This window comes from Rhipicephalus microplus, unplaced genomic scaffold (genome assembly GCF_043290135.1).
Source record: "Rhipicephalus microplus isolate Deutch F79 unplaced genomic scaffold, USDA_Rmic scaffold_340, whole genome shotgun sequence".
Classification (NCBI taxonomy): Eukaryota; Metazoa; Arthropoda; class Arachnida; order Ixodida; family Ixodidae; genus Rhipicephalus; species Rhipicephalus microplus.
The window spans coordinates 77,501-91,650 of NW_027464908.1; the positions used below are offsets into that span (position 1 = coordinate 77,501).

Sequence of the window (14,150 nt, forward strand, 5' to 3'; positions counted from 1 at the left end):
AGCAAGGGCCTGGCCGCAAGTGCGTTCAATTGTCGGGACGTCCAAGTCCCTCGTTCTTCCGTGCTTCCTCTTTCGGCAAGTCGTTGCGGCACCTTCCCAAAGCGCGCAGACCCGCTAATCGCGACGAGCGCGACGTGGCCGTGCCGCCTTTCCCTCGGCAGCAAGCAAAACGCCTGGCAACGTCGACGCTCCCCTAACCGCGATCTCGCACCGTGTTTCGTGTGGCGAATTCAAAAGCCGGCCGGCGCTGCTGCAACCATTACGGTCGGTACGCATACGCCGCGGAGGGCGGGACGGTCATCGGAGCGTGCGGTTCCTCCATCGAGTACTGCGCACCTCGGCCGTCGCATCGCCGTGCCATGACCGGCCGCGCGTCAACGCGAACCGGTGCCAGCGAGATCCCTCGCCTGCAAGAACCGACCGGCAGCCTCCGTCACCCGAGGACGCGGAGGCGCTTGCCGCGGACGGCGGGACGGTATGCACTGGTGCACAGCGGACCCGTCACATCGCCAGTTCCTTGACCGACCGCCGACGCTTGTGCCGTTCCTCTCGTACTTGGCAGTCGCCGCGCGATTGTCGGGTCTCGTTCTTGCACGCTCGAACGGTCGGGAGGGCTGTCACAGAACGAGCGCTAAAAAGAGAGCGCGCCGCCAAATCCTTGCGACAACGGGCGGTAGAAACGCCGCGAGGTAAAAAGAAAAAAAAAAGAAAGCAAACATTCAAGGCTCCCGGGCGCGCGCTCTCCCCGCAGAAGCACGGCTTCGCAGACGAACCTCCTCACCCCACAGCGGCGGCCGGGCAAGCGCTAGAAATTTCCAGAACGAAGGAGGCGTGGCTACGCCGAGCTGAGTCACCCGACGCGGAGGGCTGACAAACCGTCTCGCCTCTCTCCAGCCTTCGCTGCGTATCGCGCCGACGAAAGGACGAGAAAATTCTGGAAAGTGGCGCGGAAGGTATTTAATCGAGCGGCCGAGACGAGAGAACAGGTGGTGACGGAAGTTAACGCCAGAGCGCGTAGGAATTCCGCCGTGGAGTCGGCGAAGGTTCTGCCCGTAGTGACAGAACAGGAGGAGACGGAAGGTTAGCGCCGGAGCGCGTAGAGAGTCCGCCGTGTAGTCGGCGAAGTTTGTGGTCCGTAGGGACGGCTCGAGCTACAGGCAAGAGTGTGTGTTTACCGCTATCGAGCGAAGACCCGTGGCAACCGCTGCGAGTGTGAAGCCGACGTGTTCCGGCGAAGAAGTTGAAGTTTGAAGAGTGGCCAATTGAAGACGGGAGGTTTCCTGGAAGAGAAACTTCAGAGAGCTGCGGAACGACAACAACGCTGGACTTTGAGTGAGTGATTCTCGGAAGAGTATCATTCAGACTTTTGTTCCAAGGACTTTGGACTGAATAGGTTTTCTATCTCTTTAGTCCTTAAGTGTCTTGGTTGTTCAATGCATGTGACTGCATCGTAGTGCGTATTGTTGTCTGTGTCCGTTGTTTCAAGTGTGGTTGATTGTACTGTGTAGTACATTGTCTGTTTGGTGACGTATTGTATGTAACTATTGTGGAGTGTGCATTCTTGTGAATTGTTTTCGATCTGCCATTTTTGAGAATATAATATTTGTTTTGTTTATCAACTCTCGACTCTGTCTTGTTCTTTGGGCCACAGCCGGCGTCCGCTGGCGCACCAATAAGGACCACTTCTAAATTGTCCACGCTTTCGTGGTGCGGTTCGGGGGGCCGATACTTCGGCTCTTGGAATTAGCCCGGCGATCGCCTCCCTAATAAACGGGACAGGTGTGACAATTAATCTGGCGTCCGCGACAGGACCTTTTGGTGCACAGTGTGTCCAAAGTAGTGAGAAAGAGCCTCGAGTTGTTGATAGGGCTATCGGAACGATTTTGTGTGTTGTTCAGTGTTCTCGTTAACGAGTGTAGGGGAGTGTTCCGATAGACTGATTTAGGCAGATACTTTTTGCACGCGGCAAGGTTTTATTTGAGAGTTGCGAGACACCATGGATCTCGAAAAGTTAGTTGCTCTGGGTGAAAAGATGGGTCTTTCTGGCGCCGAACTACGGAAGTGGGTCACCCAGAGGGAAAAAGAAGAAAAAGCAGCCGAGCTGGAAAAAGAGAGGTTGGCGGTCGAAAGAGCCAAAGCGGAAAAAGAAGCTGAGTTGGAGAGAGAGAAGCTGGCAGCCGAAAGGGCGAGAGAAGAAAGAGAAGCGAGGGAGCGCCAGCTGAAAGAAGAAAGAGAAGCGGAGATGGCTGAAAGGGAACGGCAGCGGCAGCACGAAATTGAACTCGAGCGGCTCCGTTTGCAACAGCGAAACGAAACTCCCGTCCAACCTAGAGTTGAAAGCAGCGAACGGGAAGATCACGGCTTCCGCTTGAACCCAAGCAAGCTGCTCGTAGCGTTTGATGAAAGGAAGGACGACCTAGACGCGTACCTCCACAGATTTGAGACGATTGCGAAGAGCCAGAATTGGCCGGAACATCAATGGGCAACTGCTTTAAGTACCTGCTTGAGTGGTGAAGCGCTCAGTGTGTACGGTAGGCTGACGCCGACCGATGCAGCCAACTACGCAAAGGTGAAAGCTGCTTTGTTGAAGCGATTTAGATTTACCGTGGAAGGATTCCGGGACAGATTTCGGACAGGAAAGCCAGCTGATGGTGAGACAGCTACGCAGTATGCCGCCCGACTTTGCCATTATTTCGACAGATGGATTGAACTTTCAGGGACAGCACAGGAGTACGATGAACTTAGAGAGCTGCTAATTAAAGAACAATTTCTTATTAGTTGCCACCCAAGCCTGTCGCTGTATTTGAAAGAGAGGAAGGCGGAGTCATTTGAGGGAATGCTTGAATTGGCTGATCAATTCTTAGAAGCGCAAGGAGGAACTAATTTGGCCAAGGTCAAGAAGGATTGTCCCGATGATTCGAAGAAATTGGCTCCCGAAGAAAAGAAGCGTGCACCAGAGAACATTCCGCGATGTTTTCTGTGCAACCGAGTGGGTCATCGCGCGAAAAACTGTCGAACGATCCTCACGAGCCCTACGGTTGTAAAATGTTTCAAGTGTGGTCAGACTGGGCACAAAGCAGATGCATGTCGGAACGGAGTGAGTCAAACTCACCAGGTATCCTGTGTGCAAGCAGCACCGAAATCTGATAATAATGCCGTCACTAATGGATTCGTAGAGTTGAAGAATGGGGAGAAAATTCCTATTGTGGGGGCTGTAATGTCAAAACAGCCAACCGGTGTTACGAAGGGAATGCCAACGCTTCCTGGAAAGATTGCAGGCAAGAAGATTACGGTTCTAAGAGACACCGGTAGCTCCACGGTTATCGTGAGGAGAAATTTGGTACGGGAAAGAGAGTTGACAGACAGATCGAGACCGGTTTGCCTAATTGACCGTACGGTCCGGATGCTTCCCGAAGCAGAAATTGAAGTTGAAACCCCGTACTTCAGCGGGAAGGTTACTGCTTTATGCATGACGACCCCCCTGTATGACCTTGTCATCGGAAACATCGACGGGGCGCGAGGGCCGAATGATCCAGAATGTTTGGGAGAAGACCCGAAGATAGAGCCCTCGCCAACACAGCGGCCGCGAGATACAGTGGAGGAGCATCCCGTGACGGATCTCACTAGAGCCCAAGGGGAAGCTGCGGCGCAAGAGACAGCGAAGGAGAAGACGATCGTGTCGAATAAGTTCACGGGCCGAGCAACTGGACTTACGTCGGCACGACCTCAACCGACCGACAGTGTAAAGGAGACGGAGTTGGCCAGCCGGGCAAAACGTAGAGGCATGATCAAGCGGGTAAATACACAGACAGGACCCGTCGAATGTAATGACGCGTTAACGGTGTCGGAAGAGACAGCGATGGCTGAGACGACGCCTCAGATATCGACGTTGGAAAGGGCTCGCCGAAAAAGAACGTGGAAACACAACAAGAGATCGAGCGAGCACCGCAAAAAGGGGCGCAAGCGCTGTTCGAAGTACTCAAGATAACTGCTGAGGTGGAATCAGAATGTGTTTGGCAGGGCTGAGTGACATATGTTGTGTTAATATTCTTGTTATCCTGTGTCTCAAGTGTATGTCGAGTAAGTCAGTGTTCTGTGCGATGGTGTGATGTAAAGCGTTGTATAATTGTTGTATCGACAGAACTTTGTACGTTTGTATTGTTTGGAATGTGTGATGAAGTGTTGTAGGCATGTACCTGTGGCTATATTTCATGTGTTGTGGAATTGAACTACAATGTAAGATTGTATTGCGTGATCTATTGTGAATGTGAAGTGTTATGAGCGACTGATGGTGTTACAGTCTGTGAGAGTGTGTGGTGACATTCGCGCTCGTTTGTGTGGTTTTGAATATTATGAGATAATATTCTTAAAGTGGGGGGCAGTGTCACAGAACGAGCGCTAAAAAGAGAGCGCGCCGCCAAATCCTTGCGACAACGGGCGGTAGAAACGCCGCGAGGTAAAAAGAAAAAAAAAAGAAAGCAAACATTCAAGGCTCCCGGGCGCGCGCTCTCCCCGCAGAAGCACGGCTTCGCAGACGAACCTCCTCACCCCACAGCGGCGGCCGGGCAAGCGCTAGAAATTTCCAGAACGAAGGAGGCGTGGCTACGCCGAGCTGAGTCACCCGACGCGGAGGGCTGACAAACCGTCTCGCCTCTCTCCAGCCTTCGCTGCGTATCGCGCCGACGAAAGGACGAGAAAATTCTGGAAAGTGGCGCGGAAGGTATTTAATCGAGCGGCCGAGACGAGAGAACAGGTGGTGACGGAAGTTAACGCCAGAGCGCGTAGGAATTCCGCCGTGGAGTCGGCGAAGGTTCTGCCCGTAGTGACAGAACAGGAGGAGACGGAAGGTTAGCGCCGGAGCGCGTAGAGAGTCCGCCGTGTAGTCGGCGAAGTTTGTGGTCCGTAGGGACGGCTCGAGCTACAGGCAAGAGTGTGTGTTTACCGCTATCGAGCGAAGACCCGTGGCAACCGCTGCGAGTGTGAAGCCGACGTGTTCCGGCGAAGAAGTTGAAGTTTGAAGAGTGGCCAATTGAAGACGGGAGGTTTCCTGGAAGAGAAACTTCAGAGAGCTGCGGAACGACAACAACGCTGGACTTTGAGTGAGTGATTCTCGGAAGAGTATCATTCAGACTTTTGTTCCAAGGACTTTGGACTGAATAGGTTTTCTATCTCTTTAGTCCTTAAGTGTCTTGGTTGTTCAATGCATGTGACTGCATCGTAGTGCGTATTGTTGTCTGTGTCCGTTGTTTCAAGTGTGGTTGATTGTACTGTGTAGTACATTGTCTGTTTGGTGACGTATTGTATGTAACTATTGTGGAGTGTGCATTCTTGTGAATTGTTTTCGATCTGCCATTTTTGAGAATATAATATTTGTTTTGTTTATCAACTCTCGACTCTGTCTTGTTCTTTGGGCCACAGCCGGCGTCCGCTGGCGCACCAATAAGGACCACTTCTAAATTGTCCACGCTTTCGTGGTGCGGTTCGGGGGGCCGATACTTCGGCTCTTGGAATTAGCCCGGCGATCGCCTCCCTAATAAACGGGACAGGTGTGACAAGGGCACTCGGCTGGCGTTTCGGGAACGCGCAGCCTCGCCTTCTACCGACGTAACCACGACTCGCCGTTCGCGCTCCGCCGCTCCTGTTTACAGTACTAGGCGGTCCCGCAGCGGTCGGGTCGCGCATTTCGAGCGCTTCGAGCCACGGTGCAGTGGCGGGTCGAAAGCCGACCTATGAGTGCGTTGCGCCGTTTGTACCCGCGTCCGCCACCTGGCCGACCGTCCAAGGTCGCGGTGTTGGCGTCCGCTGGGCGCAACAATTTGTCACGGGGTGCCGCTCCACATTCAGGCAGCCCCGTGGGGAAAAGCCGACCCCGCGTCCAAACGGGGTCAGCGGCAGAAAGTGTCGGGCGCAGACGCAGCTGAGGCGCTCACCCTTCACAATCCGTTAATGATCCTTCCGCAGGTTCACCTACGGAAACCTTGTTACGACTTTTACTTCCTCTAAATGATCAAGTTTGGTCATCTTTCCAACAGACCGGCGCAACCGAAAGGCCGCGCCGGACATCGGTCCGAAGACCTCACTAAATCATTCAATCGGTAGTAGCGACGGGCGGTGTGTACAAAGGGCAGGGACGTAATCAACGCGAGCTTATGACTCGCGCTTACTGGGAATTCCTCGTTCAAGGGGAACAATTGCAAGCCCCTATCCCAATCACGAAAGAAGTTCCACGGGTTACCCAGTCTTTTCAGACAGGGATAAAGACACGCTGCTTCCTTCAGTGTAGCGCGCGTGCGGCCCCGGACATCTAAGGGCATCACAGACCTGTTATTGCTCTGTTTCGTGCGGCTAGGAGCCGCTTGTCCCTCTAAGAAGGTTGTAAGGTGCTGGGAACCCCGCACCTATTTAATAGGCTAGAGTCTCGTTCGTTATCGGAATTAACCAGACAAATCGCTCCACCAACTAAGAACGGCCATGCACCACCATCCACCGAATCAAGAAAGAGCTCTCAATCTGTCAATCCTCCCAGTGTCCGGGCCGGGTAAGTTTTCCCGTGTTGAGTCAAATTAAGCCGCAGGCTCCACTCCTGGTGGTGCCCTTCCGTCAATTCCTTTAAGTTTCAGCTTTGCAACCATACTTCCCCCGGAACCCAAATACTTTGGTTTCCCGGAAGCTGCCCGCCGAGTCATTTGAGTAACTCAGGCGGATCGCTGGTTGGCATCGTTTATGGTCAGAACTAGGGCGGTATCTGATCGCCTTCGAACCTCTGACTTTCGTTCTTGATCAATGAAAACATTCTTGGCAAATGCTTTCGCAGTAGTTCGTCTTGCGACGGTCCAAGAATTTCACCTCTAGCGCCGCAATACGAATGCCCCCGTCCGTCCCTCTTAATCATTACCTCGTATTCCAAAAACCAACAGAACAGAAACGAGGTCTTGTTCTATTATTCCATGCAAGTTTATTCAGGCGACTCGCCTGCGTTGAGCACTCTAATTTTTTCAAAGTAAAAGCACCGGCCATCTCGAGGCACACAATGAAGTGCACCAAGAAAGAACCGGCATGATGTTCAGTCCGAGCCGTCGCATCGGGTAGATGCACTACTCGTCTGGAACTGAGATCCAACTACGAGCTTTTTAACCGCAGCAGCTTTAGTATACGCTATTGGAGCTGGAATTACCGCGGCTGCTGGCACCAGACTTGCCCTCCAATTGATCCTCGTTAAAGGATTTAGAGTGTACTCATTTCAATTACGGGGCCTCAAAAGAGTCCCGTATTGTTATTTTTCGTCACTACCTCCCCGTGCCGGGAGTGGGTAATTTGCGCGCCTGCTGCCTTCCTTGGATGTGGTAGCCGTTTCTCAGGCTCCCTCTCCGGAATCGAACCCTGATTCTCCGTTACCCGTAACAACCATGGTAAGCAAGTAACCTACCATCGAAAGTTGATAAGGCAGACACTTGAAAGAAACGTCGCCGGCTCGTGGCCATGCGATCAGCACAAAGTTATCCAGAGTCACCACACAATACGGGCCGAAACCCGATCGATCTTGGTCTAATAAAAGCACCCGTTACCCAAAGGGCTCCAGGCTCACTGCATGTATTAGCTCTAGAATTGCCACAGTTATCCAAGTAGGAAGAAACGATCTAAGGAACCATAACTGATTTAATGAGCCATTCGCGGTTTCGCCTTATTTCGGCATGTACTTAGACATGCATGGCTTAATCTTTGAGACAAGCATATGATTACTGGCAGGATCAACCAGGTAATCGTTCGACTGCGCGTCCGTCCTCGCCCTCGGCGGGCCGGACGCAGTCTGTGTGCGGCGGAGGCCACCTTCAGGCGCCCCAACACGCTTATTTTGCACTCCGAGATGACGGCGTTCGAGCTCGCTACGGCACAACCTTCCCGAAAGACGAGTGGGAGCCGTGCGGCAAGAAGCACGTTCATGCTCGCTCTTTTTCGTTGCATCGACTCGGTCGCGCCGTGCGGGTTGCCCAAGCCCGCTGCACTGTCGGTGGACCGGCCGGAACTAGCAACGGAGCCGAGACTGCAAAGCCGCCAGACGACGGGTCACGCCCGCGTCTTCGGCGCTTTCGCATCTGAATCGCCCGAGGACGACACGGAACACACCTCGATATCGTGGTAAAACGGCACCGTCCGACAACCAGCCCCTAACGCATCAAGCGGATGAGGCTGCAGACGACTGCCGTGGATTCCCCTGGAGCAGACCCGAGGACACGCTTGACGAGGCCGAAGCCCGCCGCATATCAGACACCCGGTCGCTTTCGCGTACGCCGCTCACGAGAACCCCCACATAATAGCAGCGATAAGTACCCAGACCTCCTTGGGCCCTAATACGAGCGTACTCGAGAAAATTTCACCGCGGGTGTGCCCCGAAACGTGTGGCATGTTGAGCGTGCCACAAGTCTACGTCGCTCTCAAACCCGCCGAGGTCGTAGAATTTGCGACCCTACTCACGAAATTCCCACCGAGGATACGGCCGCAAACGTACCGCACCTTGGGTAGGCCACGAGTTTGTGCAACACTACGCTGACGGCACAGCACCGAGGTCGTGCGCGCACGCACGGGAAAATTCCGCCGCGGTTTCTGCCGAAAACGTGAGGCACCACGACTCTCCGCAAGTTCGCGTCGACTGCGAAAGACCGAAGTCGTGAACGACGTGTCCGCTACTCGCCGCCGACACGCTGGACACCAAACGTACAACGACTCGACGGCGTCGTAGAGGCCCACGACGCGGTTTTCCTTAACGACGTCTCGGCGTGGCACCGACAGGTTAGAACGGCCGACCAACGTTCCCTGTCCGCCGTTCGGCTCAGTCGAAGGGCTCGGCGACTTCGGCAACGCTGCGAAGCCGCACGGTGACGCACGCCATGTCCCCATTTTTTTTTTTCTTTCTGCGTCTGCCGGGGTGCCCCTATAATAGCAGCGATAAGCACCCAGACCGCCGTGGGTCGCTCGCCCCGGCTGACGTGGTTTTTCGTACTCCTGCGGCGGTCGCCGTCAAGCACGTCCAAATACGCTACTTTCGTGGGCGCATTCACGCTCTTTCGCTTCGCCGGAGTGCCAGCACTCACTCTGCCAAAAACGGCGAACATCCGAGCGGCGGTTCCCACTTTTGCGTCGGCGTCGCAAACCCCGCCCCGGCAGACGAGGTTTGCCGTACTCGTGCGACGGTGGCCGGCGGGCACGTCGAAAGACGCCGATATCGTGCGCGAATTGGCGCACCTTGGCTTCACCGGAGTGCCGCCACTGACTCCTCCAAAAACGGCGAAGATCCGAGCGGCGCTTCCCACTTTCGCATCGGCGTCCCGAACTCCGCCCCGGCTGACGCGGTTTACCGTACTCGTGCGACGGTCGCCGGCGAGCACGTGGAAAGACGCCGATATCGTGCCCGAATCGGCTCCGTTCGGCTTCGCCGGAGTGCCAGCACTGGCTCGGCGAAAGACGACGAACATCCGAGCGACGGTTCTCACTATTGCGTACGCGTCGCAAACCCCGCCCCGGCAGACGCACTTTGCCGTACTCGTGCGACGGTCGCCGGCGAGCACGTAGAAAGACGCCGATATCGTGCCGGAATCGGCCCCGTTTGGCTTCGCCGGAGTGCCAGCACTCACTCGGCCACAAACGGCGAACATCCGAGCGGCGGTTCCCACTTAGCCGTCGGCGTCCCGAACTCCGCCCCGGCAGACGCGGTTGCCGAGCTCGTGCGACTAGCGACCGCGAAGCCGTCTCGCGACGCCGCTTTCGTGCGCGGCTCCCACTGCGACCTGGGTCACCCGAGGTCGACGAGCAAAAAAGAATGTCGAAAAAAATTTTTTTTTTTTTTTGCGTCTGCCGGGGTGCCCCTATAATAGCAGCGATAAGCACCCAGACCGCCATGGGTCGCTCGCCCCGGCTGACGTGGTTTTTCGTTTTCCTGCGGTGGTCGTCGTCAAGCACGTCCAAACACGCCACTTTCGTGGGCGCATTCGCGCTCTTTCGCTTCGCCGGAGTGCCAGCACTCACTCTGCCAAAAACGGCGAACATCCGAGCGGCGGTTCCCACTTTTGCGTCGGCGTCGCAAACCCCGCCCCGGCAGACGAGGTTTGCCGTACTCGTGCGACGGTGGCCGGCGGGCACGTCGAAAGACGCCGATATCGTGCGCGAATTGGCGCACCTTGGCTTCACCGGAGTGCCGCCACTGACTCCTCCAAAAACGGCGAAGATCCGAGCGGCGCTTCCCACTTTCGCATCGGCGTCCCGAACTCCGCCCCGGCTGACGCGGTTTACCGTACTCGTGCGACGGTCGCCGGCGAGCACGTGGAAAGACGCCGATATCGTGCCCGAATCGGCTCCGTTCGGCTTCGCCGGATTGCCAGCACTGGCTCGGCGAAAGACGACGAACATCCGAGCGACGGTTCTCACTATTGCGTACGCGTCGCAAACCCCGCCCCGGCAGACGCACTTTGCCGTACTCGTGCGACGGTCGCCGGCGAGCACGTAGAAAGACGCCGATATCGTGCCGGAATCGGCCCCGTTTGGCTTCGCCGGAGTGCCAGCACTCACTCGGCCACAAACGGCGAACATCCGAGCGGCGGTTCCCACTTAGCCGTCGGCGTCCCGAACTCCGCCCCGGCAGACGCGGTTGCCGAGCTCGTGCGACTAGCGACCGCGAAGCCGTCTCGCGACGCCGCTTTCGTGCGCGGCTCCCACTGCGACCTGGGTCACCCGAGGTCGACGAGCAAAAAAGAATGTCGAAAAAAATTTTTTTTTTTTTTTTTGCGTCTGCCGGGGTGCCCCTATAATAGCAGCGATAAGCACCCAGACCGCCATGGGTCGCTCGCCCCGGCTGACGTGGTTTTTCGTTTTCCTGCGGTGGTCGTCGTCAAGCACGTCCAAACACGCCACTTTCGTGGGCGCATTCGCGCTCTTTCGCTTCGCCGGAGTGCCAGCACTCACTCTGCCAAAAACGGCGAACATCCTAGTGGCGGTTCCCACTTTTGCGTCGGCGTCGCCAACCCCGCCCCGGCATACGCGGTTTGCCGTACTCGTGCGGCGGTGGCCGGCGGGCACGTCGAAAGACACCGATATCGTGCGCGAGTCGATGCTTCTTGGTCTCGCAGGAGGGCCGCCACTCACTCCTGCAAAAACGGCGAAGATCCGAGCGGCGCTTCCCACTTTTTCGTCGGCGTCGCAAACCTCGCCCCGGCAGACGCGCTTTGCCGTACTCGTGCGACGGTCGCCGGCGAGCACGTCGAAATACGCCGATATCGTGCCCGAATCGGCCCCGTTTCGCTTCGCCGGAGTGCCAGCACTCGCTCGGCCAAAGACGACGAACATCCGAGCGACGGTTCCCACTATTGCGTACGCGTCGCGAACCCCGCCCCGGCAGACGCGGTTTGCCGTACTCGTGCGGCGGTGGCCGGCGGGCACGTCGAAAGACGCCGATATCGTGCACGAATTGGCGCTCCTTGGCTTCACCGGAGTGCCAGCACTCACTCGGCCAAAAACGGCGAACATCCGAGCAGCGGTACCCACTTAGCCGTCGGCATCCCGAACTCCGCGCCGGCTGACGCGGTTGCCGAGCTCGTGCGACTAGCGACCGCGAACGCGTCTCGCGACGCCGCTTTCGTGCGCGGCTCCCATTGCGACCTGGGTTACCCGAGCTCGACCAGCAAAAAAGAAGGTCGAAAATTTTTTTTTTTTTTTCTGCGTCTGCCGGGGTGCCCCTATAATAGCAGCGATAAGCACCCAGACCGCCGTGTGTCGCTCGCCCCGGCTGACGTGGTTTTTCGTACTCCTGCAGCGGTCGCCGTCACGCACGTCCAAATACGCCACTTTCGTGGGCGCATTCGCGCTCTTTCGCGTCGCCGGAGTGCCAGCACTCACTCTGCCAAAAACGGCCAACATCCGAGCGGCGGTTCCCACTTTTGCGTCGGCGTCGTAAACCCCGCCCCGGCAGACGCGGTTTGCCCTACTCGTGCGACGGTCGCCGGCGAGCGCGTCGAAAGACGCCGATATCGTGCGCTAATTGGCGCTCCTTGGCTTCTCCGGAGTGCCGCCACTCACTCCTCCAAAAACGGCGAAGATCCGAGCGGCGTTCTCCACTTTCGCATCGGCGTCCCGAACTCCGCCCGGGCTGACGCGGTTTACCGTACTCGTGCGACGGTCGCCGGCGGGCACGTCGAAAGACGCCGATATCGTGCCGTAATCGGCCCCGTTTGGCTTCGCCCGTGTGCCAGCACTCACTCGGCCAAAAACGGCGAACATCCGAGCAGCGTTTCCCACTTTCGCATCGGCGTCCCGAAGCCCGCCCCGGCAGACGCGGTTTGCCCTACTCGAGCGACGGTCGCCGGCGATCACGTCGAAAGGCGCCGAATTCGTGCACGAATCGATGCTTCTTGGTCTCGCAGGAGGGCCGCCACTCACTCCTGCAAAAACGGCGAAGATCCGAGTTGCGCTTCCCACTTTTTCGTCGGCGTCCCGAACTACGCCCCGGCTGACGCGGTTTACCGTACTCGTGCGACGGTCGCCGGCGGGCACTTCAAAATACGCCGATTTCGTGGGCGCATTCACGCTGTTTCGCTTCCCCGGAGTGCCAACACTCACTCTGCCGAAAGCGGCGATCATCCGAGCGGCGGTTCCCACTTTTGCGTCGGCTTCGCAAACGGCGCCCCGGCAGACGCGCTCGTGCGACGTACTCGTGCGACGGTCGCCGGCGAGCACGTCGAAAGACGCCGATATCGTGCTCGAATCGACCCCGTTTCGCTTCGCCGGAGTGCTGCCAGTCACGGCGCAGAAAACGGCGAACAAGTGTTTTTTTTTTTTTTTTCCTAGAATTTGTGTTATAGAAGGCACATTTGATATCGGACGATAATTTTCAACTTTATCACGCGCACCGATTTTCGTGTAGAGGTTTGCAAGTTTATGGGAATTTCTCCACTTGGAATAATGCGATTTAGTAGTACTACGAGAACTTCATGGATGTACTCAAGGGTACGGGGCAAGTCAGTTACGTCAACACCTGCAGATTTTTTACACTTCAAACTGAAAATTGTTGGTTGTGAGTCCTCGTGTGATATTAAAGGCCGATTCGCTAACACATAGAACAAAGAAAGAAAGGAAGAAAAAACGCCCGCGCTCGCTCAAGAAACCTGGGTTCGCAACAAGTGGCAACAACAAGCAACCGAGCGAGTGCGCCAAAACCCGTGGCGGCCGAACAAACGCGAAGTCCCAACCGCGTCAGCCGGGGCGGCACGGGACAGGAAAAATCACTTCAGCCGGGGCGGCGGGGCACCGAATAAACCTCGTCACCTCGTCGCAGGATAAAAGAGGAAACAAAAAGTCTAAACAGCGTCTGCTGGAGCGAATGCGTAATAAAACAACAACAACAACAAAAAAAAAAACACCCGCGCTCAAGAAGTCTGCAATCACCACAAAAGGCGACTGTGACCGAGCAGCGTCAGCCGGGGCCGTGCGGAAACGGAAAAACCGCGACTACCGGGGCGTCGAGGCACCGAAAAATCCACTTCAGCCGCGGCGAAAAAAAAAAACAAAAAGAAAGACGGAGGGGGGGGGGGGAACCACGTCTGCCGGGGCGAAGGAAAAAAAAAAACGCGTCTGCCGGGGCGAGCCCGGGTGCGGCACCACCGGGAAAACTGTGGCAAACAGACATGGCGATCGAGTGAGTGGGCCGCCAGCCAGGCTCAGCCAAAAAGTGCAAAGTCCGAACTGCGTCAGCCGGGGCGGCAAAAACCACGTCAGCCGGGGCGGCGCAAAAAACCGCGTCTGCCGGGGCGGCACGAAACCGCGTCAGCCGGGGCGGCGCGAAAACTGCGTCAGCCGGGGCGAAAGAAAAAAAAAAAAAAAACGCGTCTGCCGGGGCGAGCCCGGGTGCGGCACCACCGGGAAAACTGTGGCAAACAGACATGGCGATCGAGTGAGTGGGCCGCCAGCCAGGCACAGCCGAAAAGTGCAAAGTCCGAACCGTGTCAGCCGGGGCGGCAAAAAACCGCGTCAGCCGGGGCGGCGCAAAAAACCACGTCTGCCGGGGCGGCACGAAACCGCGTCAGCCGGGGCGGCGCGAAAACTGCGTCAGCCGGGGCGAGCCCGGGTGCGGCACCACCGGGAAAACTGTGGCAAACAGACATGGCGAT

At 56.6% G+C, this 14,150-nt stretch overlaps 1 non-coding gene across 1 annotated transcript; it reads right to left on the reverse strand.

The window, feature by feature from the left end:
• Positions 1-5,944: 5,944 nt before the first annotated feature.
• Positions 5,945-7,759, reverse strand: LOC142793848 (small subunit ribosomal RNA). Its single transcript, XR_012891870.1, has one exon. It is a non-coding gene; the product is annotated as a small subunit ribosomal RNA (ribosomal RNA).
• Between the last annotated feature and the right edge of the window lie 6,391 nt (positions 7,760-14,150).